At 20.9% G+C, this 17,500-nt stretch overlaps 2 non-coding genes and 1 pseudogene across 2 annotated transcripts; all 3 read left to right on the top strand.

Annotated features, from left to right (window-relative positions):
• Window positions 1-13,616: 13,616 nt before the first annotated feature.
• On the top strand, window positions 13,617-15,606 carry LOC138858533 (small subunit ribosomal RNA). Its single transcript, XR_011397621.1, has one exon. It is a non-coding gene; the product is annotated as a small subunit ribosomal RNA (ribosomal RNA).
• A 624-nt stretch (window positions 15,607-16,230) lies between these two features.
• On the top strand, window positions 16,231-16,409 carry LOC138858618 (5.8S ribosomal RNA). Its single transcript, XR_011397670.1, has one exon. It is a non-coding gene; the product is annotated as a 5.8S ribosomal RNA (ribosomal RNA).
• Window positions 16,410-16,911: 502 nt separating this feature from the next.
• The window catches only part of LOC138858551 (large subunit ribosomal RNA), a 4,660-nt pseudogene continuing 4,071 nt past the window's right edge, over window positions 16,912-17,500 (top strand).

Genomic DNA, 17,500 nt, shown 5'->3' on the forward strand with positions numbered 1-17,500 from the left:
GTATATTAATGAGTGTTTGAGAGAATCATAACATGAAAATAAAAATTTGAACGCATAAAACTTTGTTTTCACTATTTATTGAAAATAAGGTAAGTGTTGGGATTGTTATCAAACGACTATCATTTAATATACCAGAAGTAATAAAGTAATTGAAATTAAAGCATATTATACAATATGGTATATTAATGAGTGTTTGGGAGAATCATAACATGAAAATAAAAATTTGAACGCATAAAACTTTGTTTTCACTATTTATTGAAAATAAGGTAAGTGTTGGGATTGTTATCAAACGACTATCATTTAATATACCAAAAGTAATAAAGTAATTGAAATTAAAGCATATTATACAATATGGTATATTAATGAGTGTTTGAGAGAATCATAACATGAAAATAAAAATTTGAACGCATAAAACTTTGTTTTCAATATTTATTGAAAATAAGGTAAGTGTTGGGATTGTTATCAAACGACTATCATTTAATATACCAAAAGTAATAAAGTAATTGAAATTAAAGCATATTATACAATATGGTATATTAATGAGTGTTTGAGAGAATCATAACATGAAAATAAAAATTTGAACGCATAAAACTTTGTTTTCAATATTTATTGAAAATAAGGTAAGTGTTGGGATTGTTATCAAACGACTATCATTTAATATACCAAAAGTAATAAAGTAATTGAAATTAAAGCATATTATACAATATGGTATATTAATGAGTGTTTGAGAGAATCATAACATGAAAATAAAAATTTGAACGTATAAAACTTTGTTTTCAATATTTATTGAAAATAAGGTAAGTGTTGGGATTGTTATCAAACGACTATCATTTAATATACCAAAAGTAATAAAGTAATTGAAATAAAAGCATATTATACAATATGGTATATTAATGAGTGTTTGAGAGAATCATAACATGAAAATAAAAATTTGAACGCATAAAACTTTGTTTTCAATATTTATTGAAAATAAGGTAAATGTTGGGATTGTTATCAAACGACTATCATTTAATATACCAAAGTAATAAAGTAATTGAATTAAAATCATATTATACAATATGGTATAATAGTATATCAAGTGTTTTAATAACATGAAAATAAAAATGTTAACCAAAATACTTTGCTTGCAATATTAAATGAAGAAGTAGTGAATTTTCATATAAGTATTAAATGTATAAAGTCTATGAAGTAATAAATTTTCATATAAGTAGTAAATATATAAAGTCTATGAAGTAATAAATTTTCATATAAGTATTAATTGCATAAAGTCTATGAAGTAATAAATTTTCATATAAGTACTAAATGTATAAAGTCTATGAAGTAATAAATTTTCATATAAGTAGTAAATATATAAAGTCTATGAAGTAATAAATTTTCATATAAGTATTAATTGTATAAAGTCTATGAAGTAATAAATTTTCATATAAGTATTAATTGTATAAAGTCTATGAAGTAATAAATTTTCATATAAATATTAATTGTATAAAGTCTATGAAGTAATAAATTTTCATATAAGTACTAAATGTATAAAATCTATGAAGTAATAAATTTTCATATAAGTAGTAAATATATAAAGTCTATGAAGTAATAAATTTTCATATAAGTATTAAATGTATAAAGTCTATGAAGTAAAATATAAAGTCTATGAAGTAATAAATTTTTATATAAGTATAAAAAATATAAAGTCTATGAAGTAATGAATTTTCATATAAGTATTAATTGTATAAAGTCTATGAAGTAATAAATTTTCATATAAGTATTAAATGTATAAAGTCTATGAAGTAATAAATTTTCATATAAGTATTAATTGTATAAAGTCTATGAAGTAATAAATTTTCATATAAGTATTAATTGTATAAAGTCTATGAAGTAATAAATTTTCATATAAGTATTAATTGTATAAAGTCTATGAAGTAATAAATTTTCATATAAGTACTAAATGTATAAAGTCTATGAAGTAATAAATTTTCATATAAGTAGTAAATATATAAAGTCTATGAAGTAATAAATTTTCATATAAGTATTAATTGTATAAAGTCTATGAAGTAATAAATTTTCATATAAGTATTAATTGTATAAAGTCTATGAAGTAATAAATTTTCATATAAGTATTAATTGTATAAAGTCTATGAAGTAATAAATTTTCATATAAGTATTAATTGTATAAAGTCTATGAAATAATAAATTTTCATATAAGTATTAATTGTATAAAGTCTATGAAGTAATAAATTTTCATATAAGTATTAATTGTATAAAGTCTATGAAGTAATAAATTTTCATATAAGTATTAATTGTATAAAGTCTATGAAGTAATAAATTTTCATATAAGTATTAAATGTATAAAGTCTATGAAGTAATAAATTTTCATATAAGTATTAATTGTATAAAGTCTATGAAGTAATAAATTTTCATATAAGTACTAAATGTATAAAGTCTATGAAGTAATAAATTTTCATATAAGTAGTAAATATATAAAGTCTATGAAGTAATAAATTTTTATATAAGTATAAAAAATATAAAGTCTATGAAGTAATGAATTTTCATATAAGTATTAATTGTATAAAGTCTATGAAGTAATAAATTTTCATATAAGTATTAAATGTATAAAGTCTATGAAGTAATAAATTTTCATATAAGTATTAATTGTATAAAGTCTATGAAGTAATAAATTTTCATATAAGTACTAAATGTATAAAGTCTATGAAGTAATAAATTTTCATATAAGTATTAATTGTATAAAGTCTATGAAGTAATAAATTTTCATATAAGTATTAATTGTATAAAGTCTATGAAATAATAAATTTTCATATAAGTATTAATTGTATAAAGTCTATGAAGTAATAAATTTTCATATAAGTATTAATTGTATAAAGTCTATGAAGTAATAAATTTTCATATAAGTATTAATTGTATAAAGTCTATGAAGTAATAAATTTTCATATAAGTATTAAATGTATAAAGTCTATGAAGTAATAAATTTTCATATAAGTATTAATTGTATAAAGTCTATGAAGTAATAAATTTTCATATAAGTACTAAATGTATAAAGTCTATGAAGTAATAAATTTTCATATAAGTAGTAAATATATAAAGTCTATGAAGTAATAAATTTTTATATAAGTATAAAAAATATAAAGTCTATGAAGTAATGAATTTTCATATAAGTATTAATTGTATAAAGTCTATGAAGTAATAAATTTTCATATAAGTATTAAATGTATAAAGTCTATGAAGTAATAAATTTTCATATAAGTATTAATTGTATAAAGTCTATGAAGTAATAAATTTTCATATAAGTACTAAATGTATAAAGTCTATGAAGTAATAAATTTTCATATAAGTAGTAAATATATAAAGTCTATGAAGTAATAAATTTTCATATAAGTATTAAATGTATAAAGTCTATGAAGTAAAATATAAAGTCTATGAAGTAATAAATTTTTATATAAGTATAAAAAATATAAAGTCTATGAAGTAATGAATTTTCATATAAGTATTAAATGTATAAAGTCTATGAAGTAATAAATTTTCATATAAGTATTAATTGTATAAAGTCTATGAAGTAATAAATTTTCATATAAGTATTAATTGTATAAAGTCTATGAAGTAATAAATTTTCATATAAGTATTAATTGTATAAAGTCTATGAAGTAATAAATTTTCATATAAGTATTAATTGTATAAAGTCTATGAAGTAATAAATTTTCATATAAGTATTAATTGTATAAAGTCTATGAAATAATAAATTTTCATATAAGTATTAATTGTATAAAGTCTATGAAGTAATAAATTTTCATATAAGTATTAATTGTATAAAGTCTATGAAGTAATAAATTTTCATATAAGTATTAATTGTATAAAGTCTATGAAGTAATAAATTTTCATATAAGTATTAATTGTATAAAGTCTATGAAGTAATAAATTTTCATATAAGTATTAATTGTATAAAGTCTATGAAGTAATAAATTTTCATATAAATATTAATTGTATAAAGTCTATGAAGTAATAAATTTTCATATAAGTACTAAATGTATAAAATCTATGAAGTAATAAATTTTCATATAAGTAGTAAATATATAAAGTCTATGAAGTAATAAATTTTCATATAAGTATTAAATGTATAAAGTCTATGAAGTAAAATATAAAGTCTATGAAGTAATAAATTTTTATATAAGTATAAAAAATATAAAGTCTATGAAGTAATGAATTTTCATATAAGTATTAATTGTATAAAGTCTATGAAGTAATAAATTTTCATATAAGTATTAAATGTATAAAGTCTATGAAGTAATAAATTTTCATATAAGTATTAATTGTATAAAGTCTATGAAGTAATAAATTTTCATATAAGTATTAATTGTATAAAGTCTATGAAGTAATAAATTTTCATATAAGTATTAATTGTATAAAGTCTATGAAGTAATAAATTTTCATATAAGTACTAAATGTATAAAGTCTATGAAGTAATAAATTTTCATATAAGTAGTAAATATATAAAGTCTATGAAGTAATAAATTTTCATATAAGTATTAATTGTATAAAGTCTATGAAGTAATAAATTTTCATATAAGTATTAATTGTATAAAGTCTATGAAGTAATAAATTTTCATATAAGTATTAATTGTATAAAGTCTATGAAGTAATAAATTTTCATATAAGTATTAATTGTATAAAGTCTATGAAATAATAAATTTTCATATAAGTATTAATTGTATAAAGTCTATGAAGTAATAAATTTTCATATAAGTATTAATTGTATAAAGTCTATGAAGTAATAAATTTTCATATAAGTATTAATTGTATAAAGTCTATGAAGTAATAAATTTTCATATAAGTATTAAATGTATAAAGTCTATGAAGTAATAAATTTTCATATAAGTATTAATTGTATAAAGTCTATGAAGTAATAAATTTTCATATAAGTACTAAATGTATAAAGTCTATGAAGTAATAAATTTTCATATAAGTAGTAAATATATAAAGTCTATGAAGTAATAAATTTTTATATAAGTATAAAAAATATAAAGTCTATGAAGTAATGAATTTTCATATAAGTATTAATTGTATAAAGTCTATGAAGTAATAAATTTTCATATAAGTATTAAATGTATAAAGTCTATGAAGTAATAAATTTTCATATAAGTATTAATTGTATAAAGTCTATGAAGTAATAAATTTTCATATAAGTACTAAATGTATAAAGTCTATGAAGTAATAAATTTTCATATAAGTATTAATTGTATAAAGTCTATGAAGTAATAAATTTTCATATAAGTATTAATTGTATAAAGTCTATGAAATAATAAATTTTCATATAAGTATTAATTGTATAAAGTCTATGAAGTAATAAATTTTCATATAAGTATTAATTGTATAAAGTCTATGAAGTAATAAATTTTCATATAAGTATTAATTGTATAAAGTCTATGAAGTAATAAATTTTCATATAAGTATTAAATGTATAAAGTCTATGAAGTAATAAATTTTCATATAAGTATTAATTGTATAAAGTCTATGAAGTAATAAATTTTCATATAAGTACTAAATGTATAAAGTCTATGAAGTAATAAATTTTCATATAAGTAGTAAATATATAAAGTCTATGAAGTAATAAATTTTTATATAAGTATAAAAAATATAAAGTCTATGAAGTAATGAATTTTCATATAAGTATTAATTGTATAAAGTCTATGAAGTAATAAATTTTCATATAAGTATTAAATGTATAAAGTCTATGAAGTAATAAATTTTCATATAAGTATTAATTGTATAAAGTCTATGAAGTAATAAATTTTCATATAAGTACTAAATGTATAAAGTCTATGAAGTAATAAATTTTCATATAAGTAGTAAATATATAAAGTCTATGAAGTAATAAATTTTCATATAAGTATTAAATGTATAAAGTCTATGAAGTAAAATATAAAGTCTATGAAGTAATAAATTTTTATATAAGTATAAAAAATATAAAGTCTATGAAGTAATGAATTTTCATATAAGTATTAAATGTATAAAGTCTATGAAGTAATAAATTTTCATATAAGTATTAATTGTATAAAGTCTATGAAGTAATAAATTTTCATATAAGTATTAATTGTATAAAGTCTATGAAGTAATAAATTTTCATATAAGTATTAATTGTATAAAGTCTATGAAGTAATAAATTTTCATATAAGTATTAATTGTATAAAGTCTATGAAGTAATAAATTTTCATATAAGTATTAATTGTATAAAGTCTATGAAGTAATAAATTTTCATATAAGTACTAAATGTATAAAGTCTATGAAGTAATAAATTTTCATATAAGTAGTAAATATATAAAGTCTATGAAGTAATAAATTTTCATATAAGTATTAAATGTATAAAGTCTATGAAGTAAAATATAAAGTCTATGAAGTAATAAATTTTTATATAAGTATAAAAAATATAAAGTCTATGAAGTAATGAATTTTCATATAAGTATTAAATGTATAAAGTCTATGAAGTAATAAATTTTCATATAAGTATTAATTGTATAAAGTCTATGAAGTAATAAATTTTCATATAAGTATTAATTGTATAAAGTCTATGAAGTAATAAATTTTCATATAAGTATTAATTGTATAAAGTCTATGAAGTAATAAATTTTCATATAAGTATTAATTGTATAAAGTCTATGAAGTAATAAATTTTCATATAAGTATTAATTGTATAAAGTCTATGAAATAATAAATTTTCATATAAGTATTAATTGTATAAAGTCTATGAAGTAATGAATTTTCATATAAGTATTAATTGTATAAAGTCTATGAAGTAATAAATTTTCATATAAGTATTAAATGTATAAAGTCTATGAAGTAATAAATTTTCATATAAGTATTAATTGTATAAAGTCTATGAAGTAATAAATTTTCATATAAGTATTAATTGTATAAAGTCTATGAAGTAATAAATTTTCATATAAGTATTAATTGTATAAAGTCTATGAAGTAATAAATTTTCATATAAGTACTAAATGTATAAAGTCTATGAAGTAATAAATTTTCATATAAGTAGTAAATATATAAAGTCTATGAAGTAATAAATTTTCATATAAGTATTAATTGTATAAAGTCTATGAAGTAATAAATTTTCATATAAGTATTAATTGTATAAAGTCTATGAAGTAATAAATTTTCATATAAGTATTAATTGTATAAAGTCTATGAAGTAATAAATTTTCATATAAGTATTAATTGTATAAAGTCTATGAAATAATAAATTTTCATATAAGTATTAATTGTATAAAGTCTATGAAGTAATAAATTTTCATATAAGTATTAATTGTATAAAGTCTATGAAGTAATAAATTTTCATATAAGTATTAATTGTATAAAGTCTATGAAGTAATAAATTTTCATATAAGTATTAAATGTATAAAGTCTATGAAGTAATAAATTTTCATATAAGTATTAATTGTATAAAGTCTATGAAGTAATAAATTTTCATATAAGTACTAAATGTATAAAGTCTATGAAGTAATAAATTTTCATATAAGTAGTAAATATATAAAGTCTATGAAGTAATAAATTTTCATATAAGTATAAAAAATATAAAGTCTATGAAGTAATGAATTTTCATATAAGTATTAATTGTATAAAGTCTATGAAGTAATAAATTTTCATATAAGTATTAAATGTATAAAGTCTATGAAGTAATAAATTTTCATATAAGTATTAATTGTATAAAGTCTATGAAGTAATAAATTTTCATATAAGTACTAAATGTATAAAGTCTATGAAGTAATAAATTTTCATATAAGTAGTAAATATATAAAGTCTATGAAGTAATAAATTTTCATATAAGTATTAAATGTATAAAGTCTATGAAGTAAAATATAAAGTCTATGAAGTAATAAATTTTTATATAAGTATAAAAAATATAAAGTCTATGAAGTAATGAATTTTCATATAAGTATTAAATGTATAAAGTCTATGAAGTAATAAATTTTCATATAAGTATTAATTGTATAAAGTCTATGAAGTAATAAATTTTCATATAAGTATTAATTGTATAAAGTCTATGAAGTAATAAATTTTCATATAAGTATTAATTGTATAAAGTCTATGAAGTAATAAATTTTCATATAAGTATTAATTGTATAAAGTCTATGAAGTAATAAATTTTCATATAAGTATTAATTGTATAAAGTCTATGAAGTAATAAATTTTCATATAAGTACTAAATGTATAAAGTCTATGAAGTAATAAATTTTCATATAAGTAGTAAATATATAAAGTCTATGAAGTAATAAATTTTCATATAAGTATTAAATGTATAAAGTCTATGAAGTAAAATATAAAGTCTATGAAGTAATAAATTTTTATATAAGTATAAAAAATATAAAGTCTATGAAGTAATGAATTTTCATATAAGTATTAAATGTATAAAGTCTATGAAGTAATAAATTTTCATATAAGTATTAATTGTATAAAGTCTATGAAGTAATAAATTTTCATATAAGTATTAATTGTATAAAGTCTATGAAGTAATAAATTTTCATATAAGTATTAATTGTATAAAGTCTATGAAGTAATAAATTTTCATATAAGTATTAATTGTATAAAGTCTATGAAGTAATAAATTTTCATATAAGTATTAATTGTATAAAGTCTATGAAATAATAAATTTTCATATAAGTATTAATTGTATAAAGTCTATGAAGTAATGAATTTTCATATAAGTATTAATTGTATAAAGTCTATGAAGTAATAAATTTTCATATAAGTATTAAATGTATAAAGTCTATGAAGTAATAAATTTTCATATAAGTATTAATTGTATAAAGTCTATGAAGTAATAAATTTTCATATAAGTATTAATTGTATAAAGTCTATGAAGTAATAAATTTTCATATAAGTATTAATTGTATAAAGTCTATGAAGTAATAAATTTTCATATAAGTACTAAATGTATAAAGTCTATGAAGTAATAAATTTTCATATAAGTAGTAAATATATAAAGTCTATGAAGTAATAAATTTTCATATAAGTATTAATTGTATAAAGTCTATGAAGTAATAAATTTTCATATAAGTATTAATTGTATAAAGTCTATGAAGTAATAAATTTTCATATAAGTATTAATTGTATAAAGTCTATGAAGTAATAAATTTTCATATAAGTATTAATTGTATAAAGTCTATGAAATAATAAATTTTCATATAAGTATTAATTGTATAAAGTCTATGAAGTAATAAATTTTCATATAAGTATTAATTGTATAAAGTCTATGAAGTAATAAATTTTCATATAAGTATTAATTGTATAAAGTCTATGAAGTAATAAATTTTCATATAAGTATTAAATGTATAAAGTCTATGAAGTAATAAATTTTCATATAAGTATTAATTGTATAAAGTCTATGAAGTAATAAATTTTCATATAAGTACTAAATGTATAAAGTCTATGAAGTAATAAATTTTCATATAAGTAGTAAATATATAAAGTCTATGAAGTAATAAATTTTTATATAAGTATAAAAAATATAAAGTCTATGAAGTAATGAATTTTCATATAAGTATTAATTGTATAAAGTCTATGAAGTAATAAATTTTCATATAAGTATTAAATGTATAAAGTCTATGAAGTAATAAATTTTCATATAAGTATTAATTGTATAAAGTCTATGAAGTAATAAATTTTCATATAAGTACTAAATGTATAAAGTCTATGAAGTAATAAATTTTCATATAAGTATTAATTGTATAAAGTCTATGAAGTAATAAATTTTCATATAAGTATTAATTGTATAAAGTCTATGAAATAATAAATTTTCATATAAGTATTAATTGTATAAAGTCTATGAAGTAATAAATTTTCATATAAGTATTAATTGTATAAAGTCTATGAAGTAATAAATTTTCATATAAGTATTAATTGTATAAAGTCTATGAAGTAATAAATTTTCATATAAGTATTAAATGTATAAAGTCTATGAAGTAATAAATTTTCATATAAGTATTAATTGTATAAAGTCTATGAAGTAATAAATTTTCATATAAGTACTAAATGTATAAAGTCTATGAAGTAATAAATTTTCATATAAGTAGTAAATATATAAAGTCTATGAAGTAATAAATTTTTATATAAGTATAAAAAATATAAAGTCTATGAAGTAATGAATTTTCATATAAGTATTAATTGTATAAAGTCTATGAAGTAATAAATTTTCATATAAGTATTAAATGTATAAAGTCTATGAAGTAATAAATTTTCATATAAGTATTAATTGTATAAAGTCTATGAAGTAATAAATTTTCATATAAGTACTAAATGTATAAAGTCTATGAAGTAATAAATTTTCATATAAGTAGTAAATATATAAAGTCTATGAAGTAATAAATTTTCATATAAGTATTAAATGTATAAAGTCTATGAAGTAAAATATAAAGTCTATGAAGTAATAAATTTTTATATAAGTATAAAAAATATAAAGTCTATGAAGTAATGAATTTTCATATAAGTATTAAATGTATAAAGTCTATGAAGTAATAAATTTTCATATAAGTATTAATTGTATAAAGTCTATGAAGTAATAAATTTTCATATAAGTATTAATTGTATAAAGTCTATGAAGTAATAAATTTTCATATAAGTATTAATTGTATAAAGTCTATGAAGTAATAAATTTTCATATAAGTATTAATTGTATAAAGTCTATGAAGTAATAAATTTTCATATAAGTATTAATTGTATAAAGTCTATGAAATAATAAATTTTCATATAAGTATTAATTGTATAAAGTCTATGAAGTAATAAATTTTCATATAAGTATTAATTGTATAAAGTCTATGAGGTAATAAATTTTCATATAAGTATTAATTGTATAAAGTCTATGAAGTAATAAATTTTCATATAAGTATTAATTGTATAAAGTCTATGAAGTAATAAATTTTCATATAAGTATTAATTGTATAAAGTCTATGAAGTAATAAATTTTCATATAAGTATTAATTGTATAAAGTCTATGAAGTAATAAATTTTCATATAAGTATTAATTGTATAAAGTCTATGAAGTAATAAATTTTCATATAAGTATTAATTGTATAAAGTCTATGAAGTAATAAATTTTCATATAAGTACTAAATGTATAAAGTCTATGAAGTAATAAATTTTCATATAAGTATTAAATGTATAAAGTCTATGAAGTAAAATATAAAGTCTATGAAGTAATAAATTTTTATATAAGTATAAAAAATATAAAGTCTATGAAGTAATGAATTTTCATATAAGTATTAAATGTATAAAGTCTATGAAGTAATAAATTTTCATATAAGTATTAATTGTATAAAGTCTATGAAGTAATAAATTTTCATATAAGTATTAATTGTATAAAGTCTATGAAGTAATAAATTTTCATATAAGTATTAATTGTATAAAGTCTATGAAGTAATAAATTTTCATATAAGTAGTAAATATATAAAGTCTATGAAGTAATAAATTTTCATATGAGTATTAAATGTATAAAGTCTATGAAGTAAAATATAAAGTCTATGAAGTAATAAATTTTTATATAAGTATAAAAAATATAAAGTCTATGAAGTAATGAATTTTCATATAAGTATTAAATGTATAAAGTCTATGAAGTAATAAATTTTCATATAAGTATTAAATGTATAAAGTCTATGAAGTAATAAATTTTCATATAAGTATTAAATATGAAGTCATACAAGTTAAAAATTTAAAAAAAAAAATCGATTGTAAAAATACTTTTGATGTTATTAGTTGTATTATGACCATGACGATATTTGAAAATGATATAAATTACCCACGTATATATGAGTTTTTAAATTTTAAATAGGTTAAAAGAATTTTTCCATATATTTTCGGGTTGGTAACGTCAACATGGGAGAGAACATTTATAACAAATTTGCACAAATCTGCTCAAATTGACATATACTGAAATAGTACTTATATGAAAATTTATTACTTCATAGACTTTATACATTTAGTACTTATATGAAAATTTTTTACTGCTAGGAAATGTATTATACTTTTATATATTTGAATTCCTTATGTTAGTTTATTAGTAAGAAATTGTTTTTAAATACTTATAAGTATGAATATTACTATACTTATATGATTTATGTATTTAGTACTTGTATGAAAATTTTCATACTTGTATGACTTTATTTACTTAGTATTTATATGGAAATATTTTTTACTTTATATGTATTTTTAAGTAAATATGAAAATGAAAGTTGATTTTTGTGTGCCTTTTTATTCCTGGTTTTTATACAGTTAGTTTAAATAGAAATAGATTTTGTTTTATACAAAACTCTATATTCTGTACTAACATATTGTATATAATGAGCGTTTTTTATTCCTGGTTTTTATACAGTTAGTTTAAATTGAAATAGATTTTGTTTTATACAAAATTCTATATTCTGTACTAACATATTGTATATAATGAGCGTTTTTTATTCCTGGTTTTTATACAGTTAGTTTAAATAGAAATAGATTTTGTTTTATACAAAACTCTATATTCGGTACTAACATATTGTATATAATGAGCGTTTTTTATTCCTGGTTTTTATACAGTTAGTTTAAATAGAAATAGATTTTGTTTTATACAAAACTCTATATTCTGTACTAACATATTGTATATAATAGCGTTTTTTATTCCTGGTTTTTATACAGTTAGTTTAAATAGAAATAGATTTTGTTTTATACAAAACTCTATATTCTGTACTAACATATTGTATATAATGAGCGTTTTTTATTCCTGGTTTTTATACAGTTAGTTTAAATAGAAATAGATTTTGTTTTATACAAAACTCTATATTCTGTACTAACATATTGTATATAATGAGCGTTTTTTATTCCTGGTTTTTATACAGTTAGTTTAAATAGAAATAGATTTTGTTTTATACAAAACTCTATATTCTGTACTAACATATTGTATATAATGAGCGTTTTTTATTCCTGGTTTCCTACAGTTAGTTTAAATAGAAATAGATTTTGTTTTATACAAAAACATAAAAAATCTATTATTCTATACTAACATATTGTAGAAATAAATATTAAACAATATTTTAGTTTTATTTGTGAGCTATTCTAATATTTACTCATAAAATATATGTGTAAAAGGATGGTTTTTAAATAAAATAAAATATTAATGTGTTGCACCCGAAAATACTTTTTATCATATATTTATTATTGAAATAAATATAATAGAATTTGAAATTATTAATTTCAAATCAAGAAAAAAATGTATATACTCTTAAAAAAAGGTATATATATTACTATATGCATTGAAATAAAGTAAAATGTATAGAATGATATTATTTGAAAATTTTGCCAATATAAGAAGAAATATCGTTCTTACATAATAATTAAATAATAATATGTATAGAGAACGAAAATTCTTTTCACGATACCAAAACAAAAATTAAAAAAATCCATTACAAAATCACACAATAGAAATGAAATATAATGAAAAAAAATATAATAAAGAAAGAAACATAGAAAAATTGTTGTGTATATTGTAAATGTTTTTATGTTTTGTGTATTTGTGTATAATTTTCAAATAAGAAAATATCATTTTAAACTTTTATATAATATAAAAAATATTATATAAAAAAGAAATATATATTATTCTGGTTGATCCTGCCAGTAGTTATATGCTTGTCTCAAAGATTAAGCCATGCATGTCTAAGTACAAACAAATTAAAAGTGAAACCGCAAAAGGCTCATTATATCAGTTATGGTTCCATAGATCGTTAACAGTTACTTGGATAACTGTGGTAATTCTAGAGCTAATACATGCAAAATAAACACGGACCTTTTGGAACGTGTGCTTTTATTAGGCTAAAACCAAGCGATTATTCGATCGTTATATTGGTTGAACTCTAGATAACTTGCAGATCGTATGGTCTCGTACCGACGACAGATCTTTCAAATGTCTGCCCTATCAACTTTTGATGGTAGTATCTAGGACTACCATGGTTGCAACGGGTAACGGGGAATCAGGGTTCGATTCCGGAGAGGGAGCCTGAGAAACGGCTACCACATCTAAGGAAGGCAGCAGGCGCGTAAATTACCCACTCCCAGTTCGGGGAGGTAGTGACGAAAAATAACAATACAGGACTCATATCCGAGGCCCTGTAATTGGAATGAGTACACTTTAAATCCTTTAACAAGGACCTATTGGAGGGCAAGTCTGGTGCCAGCAGCCGCGGTAATTCCAGCTCCAATAGCGTATATTAAAGTTGTTGCGGTTAAAACGTTCGTAGTTGAATTTGTGCTTCATACGGGTAGTACAACTATAATTGTGGTATGTACATTACCTTATGTATGTAAGCGTATTACCGGTGGAGTTCTTATATATAATTAATACAATGTATTTTTTATATATTCCTCCTATTTAAACCTGCTTCAGTGCTCTTCATCGAGTGTTGTTGTGGGCCGGTACAATTACTTTGAACAAATTAGAGTGCTTAAAGCAGGCTCCAAATGCCTGAATATTTTGTGCATGGAATAATGAAATAAGACCTCTGTTCTACTTTCATTGGTTTTTAGATCAAGAGGTAATGATTAATAGAAGCAGTTTGGGGGCATTAGTATTACGACGCGAGAGGTGAAATTCTTGGACCGTCGTAAGACTAACTTAAGCGAAAGCATTTGCCAAAGATGTTTTCATTAATCAAGAACGAAAGTTAGAGGTTCGAAGGCGATCAGATACCGCCCTAGTTCTAACCATAAACGATGCCAGCTAGCAATTGGGTGTAGCTACTACTATGGCTCTCTCAGTCGCTTCCCGGGAAACCAAAGCTTTTGGGCTCCGGGGGAAGTATGGTTGCAAAGCTGAAACTTAAAGGAATTGACGGAAGGGCACCACCAGGAGTGGAGCCTGCGGCTTAATTTGACTCAACACGGGAAAACTTACCAGGTCCGAACATAAGCGTGTAAGACAGATTGATAGCTCTTTCTCGAATCTATGGGTGGTGGTGCATGGCCGTTCTTAGTTCGTGGAGTGATTTGTCTGGTTAATTCCGATAACGAACGAGACTCAAATATATTAAATAGATGCTTTCAGGATTATGGTGTTGAAGCTTATATAGCCTTCATTCATGCGTTCATCTTGAATGTACAAGTGTTTGAATGTGTTTATATAAGTGGAGTCGTACCTGTTGGTTTGTCCCATTATAAGGACACTAGCTTCTTAAATGGACAAATTGCGTCTAGCAGTAACGAGATTGAGCAATAACAGGTCTGTGATGCCCTTAGATGTCCTGGGCTGCACGCGCGCTACAATGAAAGTATCAACGTGTATTTCCTAGACCGAGAGGTCCGGGTAAACCGCTGAACCACTTTCATGCTTGGGATTGTGAACTGAAACTGTTCACATGAACTTGGAATTCCCAGTAAGTGTGAGTCATTAACTCGCATTGATTACGTCCCTGCCCTTTGTACACACCGCCCGTCGCTACTACCGATTGAATTATTTAGTGAGGTCTCCGGACGTGATCACTGTGACGCCTTGTGTTTCACGGTTGTTTCGCAAAAGTTGACCGAACTTGATTATTTAGAGGAAGTAAAAGTCGTAACAAGGTTTCCGTAGGTGAACCTGCGGAAGGATCATTATTGTGTTCCTATCCGAAAAGAAAAAAAAATAATCATATAAAAACAAAATAAAAAAAAAGAATAAAAAAGAAAAAAAAGTTTTCTTTTTGTTCTTTTCATTCAAAATGTTTTGAATTATACAATGTTTTGAATGTTTTTCTGTTTTTTTTTTTTTTTTAACTCCTTGTAATGCATTATGACAATATATATTATATTGTGAACTTCGCATACATTGTATTTGAACGCAATAAAAAAACCTTTAAACATATAGCTGTACTTATTATTTATATAGAAAATAATATTTAATTGTGATATTTATATAAAATATTATAAATGATAAGTTAACTTGTTCACATTAACGTGTGTAATACCTTTTTTTTATGGTATTTTCTATTTGTGATTAAAAACATGTTGAAAAATTTAAAAAAAGAAAACGCACAAATAGAGAAGAAAATAATATATAAAAGGTATTACTGTTTTTGTTGACCTAAGACATGCGCAGCTGCAAATGTTTGGGTTTAAAATTACAATTTATTGAAAGATGTTTTAAACTTATGTATTAAAAATTTATTATTGATTAATTATTAATACTTTCAATAAATTAAAATTCTTTGACTTTGAATTAAAAAAATACAAAAAAATTATCACTCTAAGCGGTGGATCACTCGGCTCATGGGTCGATGAAGAACGCAGCAAACTGTGCGTCATCGTGTGAACTGCAGGACACATGAACATCGACATTTTGAACGCATATTGCGGTCCATGCTGTTATGTACTTTAATTAATTTTAAAGTGCTGCTTGGACTACATATGGTTGAGGGTTGTAAGACTATGCTAAATTAGTTGCTTATTCTTTTAGTCAATTAATAGAATTTAAGCATATGGCATATTATTGGATTGTATTTTTCAATCCATAATATTAATAGCATAAAAAGAAATATAGAAAATATATTCTTGAATACCTCATATTTGAACGAAAATTTATGATAAATGAGAATCTTAGTATTCCCATAAAAGAAAAAATTTTCAACATTATTTAAATTATATTAAATAATACATAAGAGGAATGTCTAGCATAAAATAAATTTTTATTCTAGAATTAATTCACTCTATTGTATTGAGAAAAATTTATAATAAAAAAAAATATATGATATGTGGAGGAATAATGTTGTTAATTTTATTAATTATTATATTATGAATTTTAAAAAGGGATGAAAAGATTGAATAATATTGAGTAATCAAGATATAAAAATATATTTCTTTAAAATAGCAAATAGCAAAAAAATTAAATAAAAATAAACAAATCAATCTAAAATATATTTTATACAACCTCAACTCATATGGGACTACCCCCTGAATTTAAGCATATTAATGAGGGGAGGAAAAGAAACTAACAAGGATTTTCTTAGTAGCGGCGAGCGAAAAGAAAATAGTTCAGCACTAAGTCACTTTGTCTATATGGCAAATGTGAGATGCAGTGTATGGAATATCTTAATATCTAGTATGAGAAATTAACGATTTAAGTCCTTCTTAAATGAGGCCATTTACCCATAGAGGGTGCCAGGCCCGTATAACGTTAATGATTACTAGAAAGATATTTCCAAAGAGTCGTGTTGCTTGATAGTGCAGCACTAAGTGGGTGGTAAACTCCATCTAAAACTAAATATAACCATGAGACCGATAGTAAACAAGTACCGTGAGGGAAAGTTGAAAAGAACTCTGAATAGAGAGTTAAATAGTACGTGAAACTGCTTAGAGGTTAAGCCCGATGAACCTGAATATCCATTATGAAAAATTCATCATTATAACTGTAGTATTTAATTTTAAATATTATAGTAATAGTGTGCATTTTTTTCATATAAGGACATTGTAATCTATTAACATAATAAAATATTTATCAAAAGATCATTGGTTT

This window comes from Bactrocera oleae, unplaced genomic scaffold (genome assembly GCF_042242935.1).
Source record: "Bactrocera oleae isolate idBacOlea1 unplaced genomic scaffold, idBacOlea1 ctg00000010.1, whole genome shotgun sequence".
In the NCBI taxonomy this organism is placed as follows: Eukaryota; Metazoa; Arthropoda; class Insecta; order Diptera; family Tephritidae; genus Bactrocera; species Bactrocera oleae.